The sequence below is a fragment of the Primulina huaijiensis genome, chromosome 8 (assembly GCF_012295235.1).
Source record: "Primulina huaijiensis isolate GDHJ02 chromosome 8, ASM1229523v2, whole genome shotgun sequence".
Taxonomy (NCBI): Eukaryota; Viridiplantae; Streptophyta; class Magnoliopsida; order Lamiales; family Gesneriaceae; genus Primulina; species Primulina huaijiensis.
Genome location: NC_133313.1, coordinates 14,370,384 through 14,391,334, shown reverse-complemented (window position 1 = coordinate 14,391,334; position 20,951 = coordinate 14,370,384). Strand labels below are relative to the sequence as shown.

At 37.1% G+C, this 20,951-nt stretch overlaps 1 pseudogene; it reads left to right on the top strand.

Moving 5' to 3' along the window:
* Positions 1–20,456, top strand: part of LOC140982091 (uncharacterized) — a 31,695-nt pseudogene extending 11,239 nt beyond the window's left edge.
* Positions 20,457–20,951: the final 495 nt, after the last annotated feature.

The following is a 20,951-nucleotide window of genomic DNA, read 5'->3' as shown; positions in this document are numbered from 1 at the left end:
CTGAGGAGCCTTCTGTTGAGGAATAGGACCTTGCCTTTTGGCGGTCACTGAAATGGCCACTTCCCCTACTGCCCCTGGAAAGGCCTCTTAAACTGGGGTCGCTGCTGTTGAGGTGCCTAATAGGGCCTCTTGCCCTGCCTATCGACCTCAATGTTCATCTGGTCATGCTCTGCCGCCAAAGCTCTCGATATGACAACTGCATAAGTAGTGGGACCAGTAACTCAAACGTCACGGCGCAAGATCGGTCACAACCCATCCATAAAATGCCTCAACTTCTCCCAGGCATCATTCGCAATCAGGGGTACAAAGTGACACCCCCTCTCGAACTTCCTCACGAACTCAGCTACGCTGCTGTCTCTTTGACGCAATGTCATGAACTCTCTGGTCAGGCGAGAGCGTACTTCTTCAGTGAAGTACTTGGAGTAGAAAACCTCCTCGAACCCATCCCAAGTCAGTGTTCGCAAGTTCACTGACACTGATGCGCTCTCCCACCACAGTCTGACGTCCCTTATCAGTAGAAATATGGCACACCTGACGTTGTCTGCATCCTGCAGCTCCATGAAAGCGAAAATCACCTTGATGGACTTAATCCATCCTTCAGCTATCATCGGGTCAGTAGTCCCGAGAACTCCTTAGGATCCATCCTCCTAAACCTCTCATAAACCACCTCCGGTCTGGGCCTCGCCCCTGTATTCACTACAGACTGGTTCCCCGCAAACTGTGCGAAGAACTGAGTCATCCTTGCAAGCATCTGAGCCTACATATCTGTGGACGGACGAGAAGGAGTGACCCTCTCCCCATCCTGGGCTTCCCTATTCTCATCGCCTGCTTCACGCACAATCCTGCGTCTGGGAGGCATACTGTTCCAAAATTTTCCCAACACGTAAACCCAACATGCATGAACATAATATCATAACATAAGATGCACGCAATTCGGATTTAAATAAGCACATGTTGAAATCATGACTCGATGCTTATTACATGAAATAATTTAAAATCTTAAAACTAACAGACTTGAGGTGTGGCTTCGTGAGCTTCTCGCAACTGGCAGTAGGCATAACTTTGACGAACCGTATCTTAACATACTAGTACTTTAACATTTGCGGAAAAATTAAAGATTTTCTTATTAAATGATTTATTAAAAATATTGCTCTTAAAATAAATTAACAGTCAGCACTCATACTAAAATAAAATTAATATTAAAACTCCATCATTTAAAATAAATCACCAACATCCAATTAATACTAAAATCAAAAAACTATACTAATTAAATTTAAAAATAGTCTAACAAATTATAAATTTAATTTGCTTATCACCAATCCTAATAAATCAAAGGTCGGAGTAAATAATTTAAAAGAACGTGCGAAATAATATAACTTAAACTAAAAGGTCCTCGGGTTTGCCCTGCCACTGGCCCGAGCCTGCTCATTGGTCATCGCCTCTTGTCTCCTCAACTACATCATCTGCATCGATCAAGTCTAGTGAGTCTAATAACTCAGCATGCATAAACCGTAAATAACGAATAATACGTAATAAAAATCCATGCAATTTAAACTTAGCTTGTACATAAAATATTATAGGCATAAATATGTATAACGTGACTTGCTTGCATAAACAATTTCATAAAATCATAAAATCATATTTTTCATACTTGTTATGCATAATCATAAACATAAATAATTTTACGTAGAGTTCTGTTCAATGCAAGTGGCCCATACACATAAATCGTTTGATCAAACTTAAACCACAGTACTGGGTCGGCAGGGATCACCACAGCCTTTCGACTAGATGTCCACTCCCACATACATAAATCCCCGGTCATACTTTACCGAGTGGAGAGGTCTCCGGTCATACTTTACCGCTTTCCAATCTCGTAACATAATTTGGCCACAAGACAAATCGCATAGCTCAAAAATAATTATTTTGCACGTGATACATATTTACAAACATCTTGACTTCGTTGGAACACCCTGGACTTGCTGCCGTAACCTTAAAATTTAAATCGCTAAACTTAGCACAAAACCCAAACGTACACATACGACTCCCAAATTAATTAAAACAGCCTACGACTTACCGAACGAATCGGGGCTCGAACCATACTTAGATGACATCCTAACCTACTGTACAATAGCGTAAACTATCCCCAAACAATAATCGAACCAACTTAACACAACCTACGATCCATAGAAACCAAGCTGCCCCAAGGAAACACGCTATGACCTTTATACGCTTCTAAAGACTTCACGCTTAAACCGACTCGAATCGAACCCGAACCAGGCCCTAGACTCAACCCTTAGACATAACTTAAGACCATAGTTAAGCCCTTTTTAACTCAGGACCAGCGCCCAAGCCTAAAAACATCAGAATCTTGACAGCAGCTACATGAGACTCAAACTGTGTAGCTTTCATGTTTCTGGTCCTACAGCTTTCTCTAGCCAACCAAGCCACAAAACACCTTAATTAGGCTTATCCTAGGACCCTTAGAGGCTGCCTAAACCATAGCCAAGAGCCCCAACCAGCCCCTGACCGAAACCATAAGGTCAAACACCTACAGCCCCTAAATGCACCCCAATTATGTGCAGTTGTATTTTTTTTTCCTAGTTCCAGCAACCTAGCTGCCACTCCGGCCATGAACCATCCTAACAAGACTCATATTAGGACCCTAATACATGTCCCAAACCGTATCCAAGAGCCCTGGTCCAGCCCTTGACTGAATCCCAAGGCCGAACGGCTACAACCCTTCCATGAGACCACTTCTGTACAGCTATGTGTTTCTGGTTTTAGTGCTCTACCCAACCATCCAGCCCATGAACCACCACTACAATACTCATCCTAGGACTCTAACTCACGTCCCTCACCATAGCTACGAACCCCAAACCAGGCCCTGCATGGAACCGTTCGACAAAACACAAGAATATCCCTACCCGATAGCATGACAGCAGCGGCGCCTTTTCTTAACCCATGCCATACCAGACCTTGTCTAGCCCTTACCAGCCATCAACCATGACCCAAAACACACCCCAAATCCTAGCCATACAGCCGCAGCCATGTCTAGAGGGGTCCATCCGAAGTATTGATCAAGAAAACCATGAAACGTATGAAACATGCCAAAAATTTTCAGAAAACGGTTTCGATTGTTTTAATATCATGTTTGCATATAAAAATTAATTTTCATGCATAATTTGTATCAACATACATTATATGACAAGATCGATGCGTAAAAGAAGGATTAAAACATGCCTTTGCATTTTTTAAACGCTCGAACCGTCGAATATCGTCGCGGGGAAAGCGGTGGGCGATCGAAGGGCGTTGTGCTGCGTTTTTCTTGCTAGAAAGTGGCTAAAATAATCAAGTAATATTGTGGGAGTGATCAGTTGGAGGTTCTGATGGAAGAAGAAGAAAAATCTCCCTACCCAAGCCTTGGAAGCTCACGGCAAAAGTGTGTGTAAATTGTGTGTGATGAGTGTGTTTACGTGAATTGTGACGGAGAGGGCTAGGACTCTTTATTAATTTACTTAGGATATTAAATAAGTCTTTTAGTTTTCAAAGCAAGCGACCCATACATAAATGTGCCTGATCAGACTAAACCACAATACTAGGCTTGCATGGAAAATCCACTACCACATACATGAGATCCCCAGTCATGCTTTACCAGGTGGATTGGTCCCTGGTCATGCATTACCGCTTTCCAATCCTGATCTAAACCCAGTCATGCTTTACCGGGGTGGAGAGGTCATCGGCCACGTTCACCGACTTCTAAACCCGTTCATCATTTGGTCACAAGACATTTAGCATATCTCAAAAACATAAACATATTTTCTTTTTCACGTCGATCATACTTACGTAGCGTTGAGGGATTCGTTGGATCTCGCTTGGGGCCACTGCTGCACATACTAACATGAGTTCGAGCACTTATCTTTCATAGCTTATACGTATAGTCATGCTCACACCAAAAAATGACAAATTTCCTTGTGACGTTCTAAATCTCTCGGGACTTGACCTCGTTTAATCATCGTACTTAATCATGACATCAAACCACAAAAACAATCCCTAAAAAAAATATTTTTTTTTTTAAAAGGGGTACACGGACCCCGTTTAAGGGTCCGGGTAGGGGTCGGGTACATGCTGAAATTTCGCATTTTGAAGGAAAAAGAGCACGGACTCTGTGTCCGGGTCCGGAAAGGGGTTCGGGTGGCCTCTGAACTTGCAAACTCGCGAAAATTCACTAACTTATTGATTCATTCTTCCAATTCAAGCCTAGGGACCATGAACCAACACCTCGAGACTCATCCTAGGATGCTATTACACTGATTCAAACCTGTACAAACACCCCAAACGTCCCCAAGCATCGACAAGCAACTTAAATACAACAATAACCCGTAATTCGATATCATTTCACTTCCTACGACTTCTATTACATCCAAAGCCATTCCCAACCCAAACGAACGTTCAAATAACACCTAAATACATCCCACAACATATCTAAATGTATTACAACAAGCCCGGCGGTGCCCAATGATAAACATAAAAATTGTACAGTAATTAAATGTTTTATAATATAAATATATAGTTTTTGTTTTATTAAATGTTTAAATATTATATGTTTTATAATAAATTGTATAAAATATAAGTTGTTGTGTAATTACAAGTTTTTAATATTTTTTACAAGTTCGATAGAACAAGAATAAACTTGGCGTTGCAAATGGGATTAAGATGATTCTTGGACCTGTAGAAAGTTGATTGTAATATCTACAATATTGTTGACAAGCATGAGATAAAAATCCTCTCACAATTGGGATCAAATTAAGCAACAAATAAAGTTATCAAAGGAGTGGCAGTTTTATCATGCTCTAGTATTTTGACCATATCTCTCAAATTACTTGGTCAAATGGTTTGAAAAAAATACCACAACTAAACAACTCAATTATCCACATGTTTCTTTTTATGTGAAAAAGCAGATTCGGAGAATAAAATTTTCAAAAGTGATGTGTAATATAATATAATATCTTGGAACACCAATGAAGACTTATGTGTAAAAAAATAATATTTTATTTGTGATTGTCTCCCTAAATTTGGCTATAAATAGGGGTGCATTGTAATGTATTGAGATATCCCTCATTCTATGAATAAACCTTTGAGTTCATAATATTTCTCTCTATATTTTTCTTTTATTTCTTCATTTAAATACAATTAGCATGTTAATTTCATATTCAAAGTTTTACACTTTGAATAATGAATAGCTAACTTCCTAAAGTTGAGATGATAAGGTGAAACTCTTGGCATGATAATAAGGTTATTAAAAGGTAAGAATCTATGTTTTATATTATTTAATCATTATTTATTGTTTATGTTATATTTATTTCTTTAAGCATTTTTATACCCTACTTATAAGTGGGAGTTTTGATTTATTGTTGCTATATGTTACACTAAATTCTTGGAACCATTTAAATGTTAGTTTGGTATTATCAACCATTTAAAGTGGATGCCTTGATTTATTATATATAAATATATTATAATATTAAATTCTTGGAACCATTTAAATGTTAGTTTGGTTTTACCAACCATTTAAATTGGATTCCTTGATTTATTATATATGAATATATCATAGTATTAATTTATTGGTACCATTTAAATGTTTGTTTGGTTTTACCAACCATTTAAAGTGGGAACCTTGATTTAGTGTTTACAAATATATATAGCACAATAAATACTTGACCACATTTATAAGTTTTGGTATATATTATATACTTATAAGATAATAATTTATAACATAATATAAATATGATTATTTAATATATTGGAACCATTTTATTAAGTGGATTTCAATATTGTTCGTTAATGTTAACTTTATTAAAATACCAAGAGTGGATCCTTTAATCTCAACTACTTAAATTAAAATTTGAACAATTAAAATTTACCCATTAAAGATTCAAACAATTAAAATTAAAAAGAAACAAAAACAAAAACAAAACAAAAAGACATTGTAGTGGACTTGTAATTACCTTAGCTTCCCTGTGGATACGATATCGGACTCACCGAATTATACTACTTGTGGACAACCTGCTCTTGGGAGTGCAACAATCAAAGTGACAACAAGTTTTTGGCGCCGTTGCCGGGGAAGTATAATTTAATTTCAAGTCTATTTAATTTTGTTTATAGTTTATTTTTCTTTATTTGAATTTTTATTGCTTTTGTGTGTTTTTATTCTTTTGCATTTGCATTTGCATGAGCATTATTTGGTCACGTACACTTAGTGGTCGACTCATTCGAAATAACCCTTTATTTTCACAAAACATGGCGGAAGAACCCATCCAAGAAAATGAAGATGAAATTCAATCTCAACATGATCATGATAGACGAAGAACACTTAGAGATCACATGAATCCTACACGTACTAGTGCACCTTCATGTCTAGTTTTTCCCCCCGATGCATCTCATTTCAATTTTAAGCCTGGTATTATCCAACTTTTACCCAATTTTCATGGCTTAGATTCTGAAAATCCATACATGCATTTACGAGAGTTTGAAGAAGTGTGCAACACATATAATGATCTAAATTGTAGCATGAACACCATTCGACTTAAGCTTTTTCCTTTTTCTTTAAAAGATAAAGCTAAAACTTGGCTACAAAATCTTAGATCGGGATCCATTCGAACTTGGGATGAATTGCAACAACAATTTTTGAAAAAGTTTTTTCCATCTCATAGAACAAATTCTTTCAAAAGGCAAATCATCACTTTCACTCAAAAACAAGGAGAAACTTTTTATCAGTGTTGGGATAGATATAAAGAATTGCTTAATCTTTGTCCACATCATGGTTTTGAAATTTGGAGAGTTGTTTCTCAATTTTATGAAGGCTTAACACCTAAAGATAGGCAAATGGTTGAATTTATGTGTAATGGAACATTTGAAGATAAAGATCCAAACGAGGCAATTGAGTATCTCGATTCATTAGCTGAAAATGCTCAAAATTGGGACACTATAGGTACAATCGAACCATCAAACAAGATTCAATCTCCCACATCTGGTGGAGGTATGTATACCCTCAAAGATGAACATGATCTGCAAGCTAGATTTACCTCTTTGGCAAGAAAAGTTGAAGCACTTGAATTGAAAAAGAATGGTCAATTAAAATCTGTTCAAGAAATTGCGTGTCACATCTGTGATACAAGTGATCATTCTACAAAAGATTGTCCCACTTTGCCCTCTTTTAAAGAATGTCTCCATGAACAAGCCAATGTTTTGAACAATTTCAAAAGGCCAAATTTTGAACCATTTTCTCAAAATTACAATCCAGGTTGGCGAAATCATCCAAATTTTAGTTGGAGGAATGATAATGCTGCACAATTTTCACAACCACATTTCCAAAATCAACAAAATTTTCAAAATTATGCACCTTATGTTCCTCCACCTAAAAGGAATTTGGAAGATATATTGAATTCTTTCATTGCAAAGCAAGAGTCTATCAATACTCAAACTGCTCAAACCATGACAGATTTGAAAGATACTCTTGCTAAATTTGCATCTGCACTTAATGTTCATGAAAAAGGTAAATTTCCTTCACAACCTCTGCCTAATCCCAAGGATCATCATTCACAAACTGGAACTTCTGGAACTCAACCGATGGATCAGGTAAAATCTGTTATTACCCTTCGAAGTGGTAAGGTTGTGGAAAAATCCATTCTTGAACCTTGTGAAGATGATGATAAATCAACTCCAAAGGGTAAGGAAGTGGAACCCATAACTTGCGAAGAGGAGGTTCAACAGACAGTGTCACCACCATTCCCTCATGCATTGAAAAATACAAAAAAATCAAATTTGAATTCTGATATATATGATATTTTTAAACAAGTAAAAGTTAATATTCCTTTATTAGATGCAATAAAACAGGTACCATCATATGCCAAATTTTTGAAAGACTTGTGCACTGTGAAAAGAAAATTGAATGTGAAAAAGAAAGCATTTTTAGCCGAACAAGTAAGTGCAATCATTCAAAATAATAATGCTTTGAAATACAAAGACCCTGGTTGTCCTACTATTTCTTGTATTATTGGAGAACGAAAGATTAAAAAAGCCTTGCTTGACCTTGGAGCTAGTGTGAATTTACTTCCATATTCAGTTTATCAAGAACTCAATCTAGGCGAGTTAAAACCTACTTCGGTAACACTTTTACTTGCTGATAGATCTGTTAAAGTGCCAAGAGGTATGGTAGAAGACGTGTTGGTCCAAGTTGATAACTTTGTATATCCTGTCGATTTCATAGTTTTAGATACACAACCTATCGAAGCTTGTAATGCAATTCCTGTAATTTTAGGTCGTCCATTTTTAGCAACTTCTAATGCTCTTATAAATTGCAGGAATGGAATAATGAAGTTGTCATTTGGTAACATGACCTTGGAGCTTAATGTGTTTAATCTTTGTAAGCAACCACATGACAAAGGAGATGAAAGTGAAGATGAAAATCTTATTGAAACTCTTGTGGAAGAAAACATTCAAGAAGGGAGTACTCGTGATCAATTAGATATTTGTTCAATTGAAACTGTTAAAGAAAATATTGAAATTGATCTTGATGATTTTATCAGGTATCACTCGTTACCAGGATCAGAGAAAGAATTTGATGCAAAATATGAGAACAAAGACGAACCACCCATATTGGAGTTAAAACCCTTGCCAGAAGAATTGAAGTATGCATTTCTTGGAGAAGATGAAACATATCCGGTGGTAATTTCTTCCAAACTAGCAAGTGATGAAGAAGGTAAATTAGTTGATATGCTTAAAAGACATAAAAATGCAATTGGTTGGACACTAAAAGATCTCAAGGGCATTAATCCACTAATTTGCACTCACAAAATTCACTTAGAAGAAAATGCAAAAACATCTCAACAACCACAAAGGAGATTAAATCCACACATGAAAGATGTTGTGAAAACTGAAGTTCTCAAACTACTTGATGTTGGGATTATCTACCCTATTTCTGATAGTAAGTGGGTAAGCCCAACACAAGTAGTTCCGAAAAAATCTGGCATCACAGTGATAAAAAATGAAAAAGGTGAATTGTTAACAAGTCGAGTCCCATCTAGTTGGCGGATGTGTATTGATTATAGAAAATTAAATGACGCCACTAGAAAAGATCATTTTCCATTACCATTTTTGGATCAAATTTTAGAAAGAGTAGCAGGTCATCCATACTACTGTTTTCTTGATGGATATTCAGGTTATTATCAAATTCCCATTGCACTCGAAGATCAAGATAAAACTACATTCACATGTCCTTTTGGAACATTTGCATTTAGAAGGATGCCATTTGGATTATGCAATGCCCCAGCAACATTTCAAAGATGTATGCTAAGCATTTTTTGCGACATGGTTGAAAATTATTTGGAAATTTTCATGGATGATTTAACTGTCTTTGGGAATACATTTGATAATTGTCTTGAAAATTTGGAAAAAGTTTTAAAAAGATGCGAGGAAAAAGGTCTTATTTTAAATTGGGAAAAATGTCATTACATGATTACTTCTGGAATTGTTTTGGGACATGTCGTGTCATCTCATGGAATTGAAGTTGATAAAGCAAAAGTTGATGTCATTGCCAATTTACCCCCTCCAAAAACCATTAAAGAAATTCGCTCATTTTTGGGACATGCTGGATTTTATAGGAGGTTTATAAAGGACTTTAGTTTAATCTCTAAACCCATTTGTAACCTCTTAACAAAAGACAGTGCATTTGAGTGGACTCAAGAATGTCAAAATGCTTTTGATAAAATCATTCGACATTTAACATCAGCTCCTATCATGCAACCTCCTGATTGGTCTTTACCATTTGAAATCATGTGCGATGCGAGTGATTATGCAGTCGGTGCAGTATTGGGTCAAAGAAGAAACGGTAAGCCTTATGTGATATATTATGCAAGTAGAACTTTAAACAATGCTCAAATGAATTACTCCACAACTGAAAAAGAACTACTTGCTGTAATATTTGCATTAGATAAATTTCGTTCTTATTTGATTGGATCAACAACTATCGTGTTTACTGATCATTCTGCTATTAGATATTTGTTGACCAAACAGGATGCAAAGCCACGACTGATACGATGGATTTTGTTGCTCCAAGAATTTGACATTGTGATCAAAGATAAAAAAAGAACCGAGAATGTCGTAGCCGATCATTTATCGAGACTAGTAACAGGATCATCTTGTGAAATGACACCAATTAACGATAATTTTCCTGATGAACATCTATTTTCAGTTACTACTACACCTTGGTTTGCTAACATAGTAAATTTTCTTGTGACAGGAAAAATGCCACCGCAATGGAGTTCTCAAGATAAAAGAAAATTTTTGAATGAGGTAAAAAACTTTTATTGGGATGATCCGTATCTGTTCAAGTATTGTCCGGATCAAATTTTTCGACGTTGCATACCCGACAATGAGGTAAGTAGTGTCATTAAATTTTGTCATTCAGAAGCATGCGGAGGACATTTTTCTTCAAAGAAAACAGCTGCAAAAATCTTGCAGTGTGGATTTTATTGGCCCACTTTGTTTAAAGACACCCACGAAATCTGCAAGATCTGTGAAAATTGTCAAAAATTGGGTGCGATTTCAAAAAGAAACATGATGCCTTTGAATCCTATTATTGAAATTGAAATCTTTGATTGTTGGGGAATAGATTTTATGGGACCTTTTCCACCGTCGTTTGGATACTTGTATATTTTAGTTGCAGTTGATTATGTTTCCAAATGGATAGAGGCAATTCCATGTCGAACAAATGATCATAAAATCGTCATCAAATTTTTAAAAGAAAATATTTTTAGTAGATTTGGAATTTCTCGAGCCATGATAAGTGATGGGGGAACTCACTTTGTTAATAAACAATTTGCTTCATTAATGAAAAAATATGGTATTACTCACAAAGTAACTACTCTTTATCATCCTCAAACAAATGGACAAGTTGAATTAGCTAATAGGGGGATAAAGCAAATTTTGGAAAAAACTGTTAACTCAAATAGAAATGATTGGTCTCTGCGACTTAATGATGCACTTTGGGCATATCGAACAGCTTTTAAAACATCATTGAATATGTCTCCCTATAGGTTGGTTTATGGAAAACATTGTCATTTGCCTGTGGAATTGGAACATAAAGCTTATTGAGCGATCAAAACTTTAAATTCAAGCATGGATGATGCCAACAAATTGCGTAAATTGCAACTTAATGAACTTGATGAACTCAGAAATTACGCGTATGAGAATTCAAGGATTTATAAAGCAAAAATCAAATCATTTCATGATAAAATAATTTTTAGAAAATCTTTTGAGATTGGTAAAAAAGTTTTGCTTTATAATTCTCGACTTCACATATTTCCAGGAAAATTACGATCAAGATGGACAGGCCCATATGTTGTAAAACATGTGTATACTTATGGAGCTGTGGATATTGAAAATCCTAAAAATGGTGATGTTTTTAAAGTGAATGGACAAAGGCTTAAACCATTTTTGGAAAATGAAATCTTTCAAGAAGAGTTTATTTCCCTTTCTGATCCTTGATTTTTTTTGTGTTGATGAAACGTCCTGCCCTTTTTATTGCTTGATTAACCCTTAATGACATGGCTGCCCCTTCACGCAATAGAGCAAGTTTTCGAACCCAAAAATCATGAATACAAAACATGCATGGACAATTTTCGATATGCAACATAAACATTAAGCTATTCATAATACAATTTTCTTTTAAACGATAATATGGTGTGATAGAAGAGAAAAAGAAGAATCATGGCATGCCTTTGCGTTATTTACGCTCGAATATACGTTGACGACGAAGAACGGGACAAGGAGACGATGGATAGGAGGCTACCCCCTTGAATGCCGGAAGTTCTTCTTCAAAATATGAGTATGTGTGGCCGTGTGTGTGTGTGTGGTTGGGAGGGTTTTTTCTGAATTCTGAAGTGGGAGGCGTGAGTTGGATGCAAGGTGTAGGGTTTTAGGAGCTTTAATATAGTTAAATAGCTAATTAATTTGCTAACTAAGCTTAGGCCTATCAAGCTATTAAATTAAGCCCATTAGTCTAATTAGGATTTAAATAAAATATTAACAAAGTTTTTGTTAAAATAAATTTGTGAATTTATTAGCCGGGTTGCCAAAAAGCTCGTATTTTAGTTGAAAACCATCACCGATAAAATTTACGTCCCGACGTATAAAATCACCTCAAAACCCCTTATTTTCAAAAATATGAAAAATCATCAACCATATTTTAAATAACTAAAATTAATTATTTAATAAAAATATTTTACGTTTTTCAGCCCTCGGTCTCCGTTCCTCGATCGCAACTTGAATATTCCTTAAAAATATAATTTTATGCATGATGATAATAAAATCATTTTTAACATGTAAGCATGTATGTCACATTATCAATTAGCAATCAAAATCAGTTAATTACTCATTTTTCATATTTCCTAGATTTGCATGCAGTTGGATTACGTTGTCTTAATTTTGGACCTTACAATTCCTCCCCCCCTTAAATAAAATTTCGTCCTCGAAATTAGAACTTACTGAATAGTTCTGGATAGCGACCCTTCAAGTCCCTCTCGGTTTCCCAAGTAGCTTCCTCTTCCGAGTGATTCAGCCACTTGACCTTGACCATTGGAATGACTTTGTTTCGCAATCTTCTTTCTTGTCTTGCTAAGATCTGGACAGGTCTTTCTTCATATGTCATATTTGGAGTTAATTGAAGAGGTTCATAATTTAGCACATGTGACGGATTCGACATGTACTTCCGCAACGTTGAAATGTGGAACACATTGTGAACTCCTGCAAGTGCTGGTGGCAAAGCCACTCTATAAGCTAGCGTACCAATCCTCTCCAAAATCTCAAATGGACCAATAAATCTTGGGCTTAGTTTCCCCTTTTTGCCAAAACGCATAACACCTTTCATGGGTGCTATTTCACAAATACGTGATCTCACACTGCAAACTCTAAGTCCCTACGTCGTTTGTCTGCATAACTCTTTTGTCGGCTTTGCGCCGTCTTCATTCTATCGCGAATTTTGACTATAAGCTCGGTAGTCTCTTCAATCACATCTGGATCGATCTCTCTTCTTTCACCCACTTCGTCCCAATAAATAGGAGATCTACATTTCCTTCCGTAAAGTGCCTCAAAAGGAGCCATCCCGATTGATGATTGATAGCTATTATTGTAGGTGAACTCCACTAGAGGTAATTTTGATTCCCAACTGCCTTGGAAATCAATAACACGTGCTCGAAGTAGATCTTCCAAAATCTGTATAACTCTTTCTGACTGTCCATCGGTTTGAGGATGAAATGATGTACTGAATAATAATTTGGTCCCCATCGCTGCATGTAGACTTTTCCAGAAAGATGACGTGAATCTCGGATCTCTGTCAGAAACAATGGATACAGGAATCCCATGCAGACGAACTATCTCTTGAATATACAAGTCGGCGTACTGAATCATGGTGAAGGTCGTCTTGATAGGTAGAAAATGCGCTGATTTAGTAAGACGATCAACTATCACCCATATAGCATTAAATCCCTTAACTGTCTTCGGCAATCCCACGACGAAGTCCATGGTGACATTTTCCCATTTCCACTCGGGAATAGGGAGTGACTTCAATTTACCTGCTGGTCTTTGATGCTCTGCTTTAACTTGTTGACAAGTCAAACACTAGGATACAAATCTCAGAATGTCCCTCTTCATGCCTGGCCACCAATATAACTGCTGCAGATCTCTATACATTTTCGTGCTGCCCAGATGAATGGAACATGACGTGTCACTAAAAACCCATAGACGGTCTCGATAACGGACCAAGCCATCCACTACTGAATATAATTCCCGGCCCTTGGCTTCATCTCTAGCTCTCCACTTTTGCAACTGCTCGTCAGTAGACTGCCCATCACGAATTCTGTCTCTCAGAGTCGACTGTACTGATAATAAGGCGAGATTAGGGGCCTCGCCCCTAGCATACACTGTAAGCTCAAACCGCTGTATCTCGGACTGCAACGGTCTTTGGAGTGATGAATGCGTGATAACTGCTGTTTTTCTACTCAATGAGTCTGCCACTACATTAGCTTTCCCCGGATGGTAGCTAATGTCACAATCATAGTTCTTTACCAATTCGAGCCATCTGCGCTGTCTCATATTCAACTCCTTTTGGGTGAAGAAGTATTTCAAACTCTTACGATCGGTGAATATCTTACACTTTTCCCCATAAAGGTAATGTCTCCAAATTTTTAGTGCAAAGACTACTGCTGCAAGCTCAAGATCGTGCGTGGGGTAGTTCTTTTCATGAATTTTCAACTGTCTTAACGCATAGGCGATAACCCGGTCGTTTTGCATCAGAATTGCGCCCAAACCAAGTTTAGAAGCGTCGTTATAAAGAACATAATATCCTTGCCCCGATGGCATAGATAACACTGGTGCTGAAATCAAGGCTTGCATTAACCTTTCAAAACTGTCTTGACACTCGGATCCCCAAATAAAATTCGCATTCTTCTTAGTCAAGGATGTCAATGGTACTGCAATGGATGAGAATCCCTTGATGAGTTTGCGATAATAGCCTGCAAGTCCCAAGAAACTGCGAATCTCGGTGACACTCTTCGGTACTGGCCACTCTTTCACTGCCTCGACTTTGCTTGGATCAACTTCAACGCCATTACTAGAAATGATGTGGCCTAAGAATGCCACTCTATCGAGCCAAAACTCGCACTTGCTGAATTTTGCATACAGCTTCCTGTCTTGTAGTACTTGCAATGCTGTCCTCAAATGACGACTATGCTCCTCTTTTTTCTTCGAATAAATCAATATATAATCGATGAAGACTATAATAAACTGATCCAGATACGGCTGAAATACGCGATTCATGAGATCCATAAAGATCGCTGGTGCATTAGTCAGACCGAATGGCATGACCATAAACTCGTAGTTCCCATATCTAGTACGGAATGCTGTCTTGTGCACATCAAACTCTTTCACTTTCAATTGATGGTATCCAGATCGCAGATCAATTTTTGAAAATACTGCGGTTCCTTGCAACTGATCAAATAAATCTTCAATTTTTGGCAGTGGATATTTGTTTTTGATAGTGACCTTGTTAAGTTCCCGATAATCGATGCAAAGACGCATACTACCATTTTCTTCTTCACAAATAATACCGGTGCGCCCCATGGAGAATAACTAGGGCGAATGAAACCCTTGTCTAGCAATTCTTGGATTTGATCTTTCAATTCTTTCATTTCAGCGGGTGCTAGACGATAAGGCGCTTTAGATATAGGAACGGTGCCCGGCAATAGATCAATAGAGAATTCCACTTCACGGTCAGGTGGGATACCAGAAACGTCCTCGGGAAAGACGCTAGGAAAATCCCTCGCAATATCAACATCTTCTAACTTCTGACTGGTAGATGTATGTGTAGTAGTGACACATGCTAGATAAGCTTGGCATCCACGCTTAATAAGCTTCCTCGCACACAGACAAGAGATGATGTGCGGCATTTGTTTGTTTCTCGCCGCCTCAAAGACAAAAGGTTTACCACTAGGTGGCCTAATAGATACTGATCGCTGACGAAAATCAATCGAAGCTCCATTCGCTGATAACCAATCCATCCCAAGTATAATATCGAACTCGGGCATGGGAAGCACAATAAGATCTGCCCGAACAACATCCTTGAATAAACGAAGCTCCAGATTCTTGACAATTTTAGACGTGAGCATTTGATCACCGGATGGAATAGAAATTTTGAAACCCAAACCCATATCTTAAGAAGTAATATTCAGTCTTTTGATGAAGGTTTCAGATATGAATGAATGTGTAGCTCCCGAGTCTAAAAGTGCATAGGTTGCTACACCTTGAATGATAATCCTCCCTGCGGTGAAAATGTCTTTTAAATCTTTTCGTGTTGAATCTTAAGGATTTACCATCATTGATTCCCAAAGTTACATGAAGAATTTGTGTTGAACTTAAACCTATCTTGGAAAAATTGCACTTTAGTCCCTCAACTATTGAAATTTGCATTATTGACCCAAAGTTTTCGAATATTTGTAATTAAGTCCTTATTTTATTGCAAAAATTTTGATTTAATTAGTCCTTTAGAGTTTCGAAAATTTCATTTTGGTCCTTAAGAATTTGGTAATTGCATTAAAGCCCCTTATCTTCTTGGTTAATTGTGTTTTGGTCCCTTAATTATCGAAAATTGTACTTTAGACCTTAAAATTTCAAAATTTGCACAATTAACCCCCAATGATTTGAATTCCTCTAAAAATCCTTTGGTTATGATCTTCTTTAATTTTGGCCCTAAACTTTTTATTGGGAAGCATTACATCCTTCACATAAAATAAGGCACAAAACTCAAGTCATTTTCTAAGGTTTCTAAAATCATAACTTAAATCTAACTAAGGTAGATCATGCAACCTAATTTCCTCTAGGTTAAATCTTGTTCCCAATCAAATTCTAATAACCAATTTAACATTTCATGCAATAGTAAGCAATATAAAAATGTCAAATGACTAGGTTACCCGTGATAAGTGTAGTGTCTGCCTCTTCCTCAGCTTCCTCGGCATTCATAACATAAGCTCGGGCCGTAGTAGCTGCTTTCCTCTTTGGGCAGTCATTGGCTTTGTGTCCATCCTCCTTGTAGTAGAAGCATTTAAATGATCTCCATTCACACTTGCCAAGATGTGGGCGGTTGAACTGTTTGCATAGTTGCCTCTCAGCAGGCTTCGGTGCTCCCGGATTTTGTGGCTTTGGTGGCGCTGGCTTCTTGACTTGACCTTGGGGCTTTTGGGGCCCTTGAGGTCTAGGAGGACCAGTATTCGGCTTCTTGTTGGATTGATTGTTATTCTGATAGTGCTGTCTCTTACGCTGAATCTCAAAGTCAATGTCCTTCAAGGACTGCTCATCCTGATATGCATAAGTAACTGCCATAGCATAATTCTCCGGACGCATCATCATAACTTTATCCCGAATGGTAGGTCGTAGGCCATCCATAAAATGTCTAAGCTTTTCTTCCGCATCCCTGGCAATAAGGGGTACAAAGTGACAACCCCTATCAAATTTCTTCACAAACTCAGCAACAGTAGCATCACCCTGACGGAGGGCCATAAATTCCCTCTTTATTCGGCTCCTAGCATCCGGAGTGAAATATTTCTCATAGAACTTTGTCTTGAACTGTGCCCAAGTGAGTGTAGTAAGGTCAACACCATGCTCGGCTCTTTCCCACCATAAAGAAGCGTCGTCCTTAAGAAGATAAGTAGTACACCTCACCCGGTCCGCATCTCCCATATCAAGATAGCGAAAATGTACCTCAAGTGAACAAATCCAACCCTCTGCAGCAAAAAGATCGGTAGTGCCAGCAAATTCCTTCGGCCCTAGCCTCCGAAACTGCTCAAAAACATCCTGCTGTGGCCTAGTCGCCTGCTACTGCTGCATCTGCTGTAACTGCTGTTGTAACTGTTGCTGTTGTAACTGCTGCTGCTGTAACTATTGCTCGAAGACACGAGCCATACCTACTAATGCACGAGTAGCAGGATCCCCCGGTGGTGGTGGTGGTGGTGGTGGTACATTTCCTTGTTGATTCACACTGTTCTCTGCTTGGTTTCCATTAACGGGGGCACGTCTAGGAGGCATTTTTATCTGAATGTTTTCCAAATTCTAACGTAACCAACATGCTATTAAATCTAAGTTTTCTAATCATGTGACATAGCCTATCCTATTTAACAATTTAAGCATTCCAGCATAAATACTCAAGAATCTAATAGACATATAACGTAAACATAATATTCACATCATCATGCAGGTAATAACATATTAAATCACATAAAGCATGTAAAACTTACAACTTGAGGCTTGACGACTGATCTTTCCGGCGCTGATGGTGTCACAACCCTTTACAGGACCTTTGCTCTGATACCAACTGAAACGTCCTGCCCTTTTTATTGCTTGATCAACCCTTAATGACATGGCAGCCCCTTCACGCAATAGAGCAAGTTTTCGAACCCAAAAATCATGAATACAAAACATGCATGGACAATTTTCTACTTGCAACATAAACATCATGCTATTCATAATACAATTTTCTTTTAAACGATAATATGGTGTGATAGACGAGAAAAGGAAAAATCATGGCGTGCCTTTGCGTTATTTACGCACGAGTATACGTTGACGACGAAGAACGGGACGAGGAGACGATGGCTAGGAGGCTACCCCCTTGAATGCCGAAAGTTCTTCTTCAAAATATGATTATGTGTGGCCGTGTGTGTGTGTGTGGTTGGGAGGGTTTTTTCTGAATTCTGAAGTGGTAGGCGTGAGTTGGATGCAAGGTGTAGGGTTTTAGGAGCTTTAATATAGTTTTAAATAGCTAATTAATTTGCTAACTAGGCTTAGGCCTATCAAGCCATTAAATTAAGCTCATTAGTCTAATTAGGATTTAAATAAAATATTAACAAAGTTTTTGTTAAAATAAATTTGTGAATTTATTAGTCGGGTTGCCAAAAAACTCGTATTTTAGTTGAAAAACAATCACCGATAAAATTTACGTCCCGTATAAAATCACCTCAAAACCCCTTATTTTCAAAAATATGAAAAATCATCAACCATATTTTAAATAATTAAAACTAATTATTTAATAAAATATTTTACGTTTTTCAGCCCTCGGTCTCCGTTCCTCGATCGCAACTTGAATATTCCTTAAAAATAAAATTTTATGCATGATGATAATAAAATCATTTTTAACATGTAAGCATGTATGTCACATAATCAATTAGCAATCAAATCAGTTAATTACTCATTTTTCATATTTTCTAGATTTGCATGCAGTTGGATTACGTTGTCTTAATTTTGGACCTTACAGTTGCATTTAATTGTGTTTGTTTTTATTTCAAGTTTCCTTAATCTTTTTATTTTCCCTGTTAAATGACGGATAATGGTATTCCGTGACTCTCATAGTCGGTTTAATCAGTTTCCCATAATTGATGATACAAAAATAAAAAAAATCATTTCTTTTCTTTTCAAAATGGATGAAATTCTCTCAAAAATTTGTAAATATTTTCCCTCTGTTTCTGAAAATGTTCTAAAAAAAATTTATGCAGGAAGGTGTGAAAGATTGAGGTTGCTAATACAAAAAGGAATTCCAGAAGATATTCGTCTTGTAATAGAAGCTAAGGTCCGATTAGGAGGAGAAGTTCCACAATCATTGCTCATTCGGTATTTGCCTGGATTAAGAAAAAGAACTTATGCGAAAAAACGAAGGGCCAAAAGTTTAGGGGTTTGTCATAAATGTGCAAGATGGACTTGTGACAAACGATGCAGATCTTTAGGATGTGTTTCCAATAACAGAGAAGATAAAATTGGTTTCATTAAGAATGGGCTGAGTAAGGAGTCTTTAGATAACATCTTATTGACTCTTGAGACGCATTCTATTGAACATGTGCATATTGAACTTCTCCGTTTGTGGAAACAATTCCAAGATGAGCGTCATAGTCTTGGGAATCCGACTAAAAAAGATCATGTTTGCCAATTTATAAGAAAATTGAATGGGAAGCATATCCTCGACTCATAGAAGGCGTAGAAGCCGTTTCTGGACATAAAACCAAAGGAAAATTGTGAGCCACAATCACACTACTGTTTACATGCATGTGTGTCATTATTGTTTTTACTGTTTATTCTGTTTACAACTGTGACCCATAGTTTTGTCCTGATAACATATTACCCCTATAAAATCTCTCATCTTTCTCTCTATTTTCGCAAAAAAAAAAAAGAAGAAAGTAAAAAAAACATGGCTGGAACCTCTGCACAATCATTGAAAAATATTTGTGTATTTTGTGGGTCGGGTCTTGGAAAAAATGAAGTGTTTGTAGAAGCAGCGAATAATTTTTGAAAGATATTGGCTGACAGAAAATTTCACTTGGTATATAGAGGAGGTAATATTGGGTTAATGGGATCTGTTTCAACATCTGCTCATCTTGGAGGTAGTCAGGTTTTGGGTATTATTCCTACAGCTTTAGCTGAAGGAAATATTACAGGTGTTACGATTGGTGAGAAATTAAAAGTTTCTTCTATGTATGAAAGAATCACAAAAATGATTAAAAATTCTGATGCTTTTATCGCACTACTAGGTGGGTTTGGTACATTAGAAGAAATTTTTCACACTGTTTCTTGGGCACAACTTAATATCCATAATAAACCTGTGGGCTTGTTGAATATCAATAATTATTATGACAGTTTGTTGACATTTCTTGATAAAGCTGTGGAACAGAATTTCATTTCAGAAAATTCACGAACNCGCTGATGGTTCTGGTTGGAAGATGTTTGATGTGAAATTTCAAACATTTGCAATGGATCCTAGAAATGTGTGTCTTGGTTTGGCAACAGACGGTTTTAATCCATTTGGTACCATGAGCACGACTTATAGTATGTGGCCTGTTATGGTGGTTCCATATAACACACCACCGATTTGATAAATTGACAAATAAGTGTCTCTCTTCAGCACTGAATGTATATGTTGTTGGTTCTATTTATTTCCATCTTTGCAGAGATGCACTCTTTCCTAATCCCCATGTTTTGAGGATCTAGTCTTTCTTTTTCTGTGTCTTTTGATTTTTCTTCTATTTTCAACAAGGTTCCAAGAACACTATCACATATATTCTTCTCAATGTGCATTACATCCAATTTACGTCGAAGTGGTAAGTATTTCCAGTATTCAAGATGGAAAAATATACTTTTTTTCGACCAATTAAGTTTCGAACGCTTGCACTTTATATCCCTATACTGCTTATGCTTTCCAAAAAGACCAACATGCAAATGTTCTAACTGAGCTAATATATATGTAGCGGTTAATTCTTTAGGAGGAGATCTTGTTTCCACATTACCATCAAATTGTTTACTTCGCCTCATTTGATCATTTAAAGGAAGAAAACGTCTATGCCCAATGTAAGCTATCTTACTTCTTATGC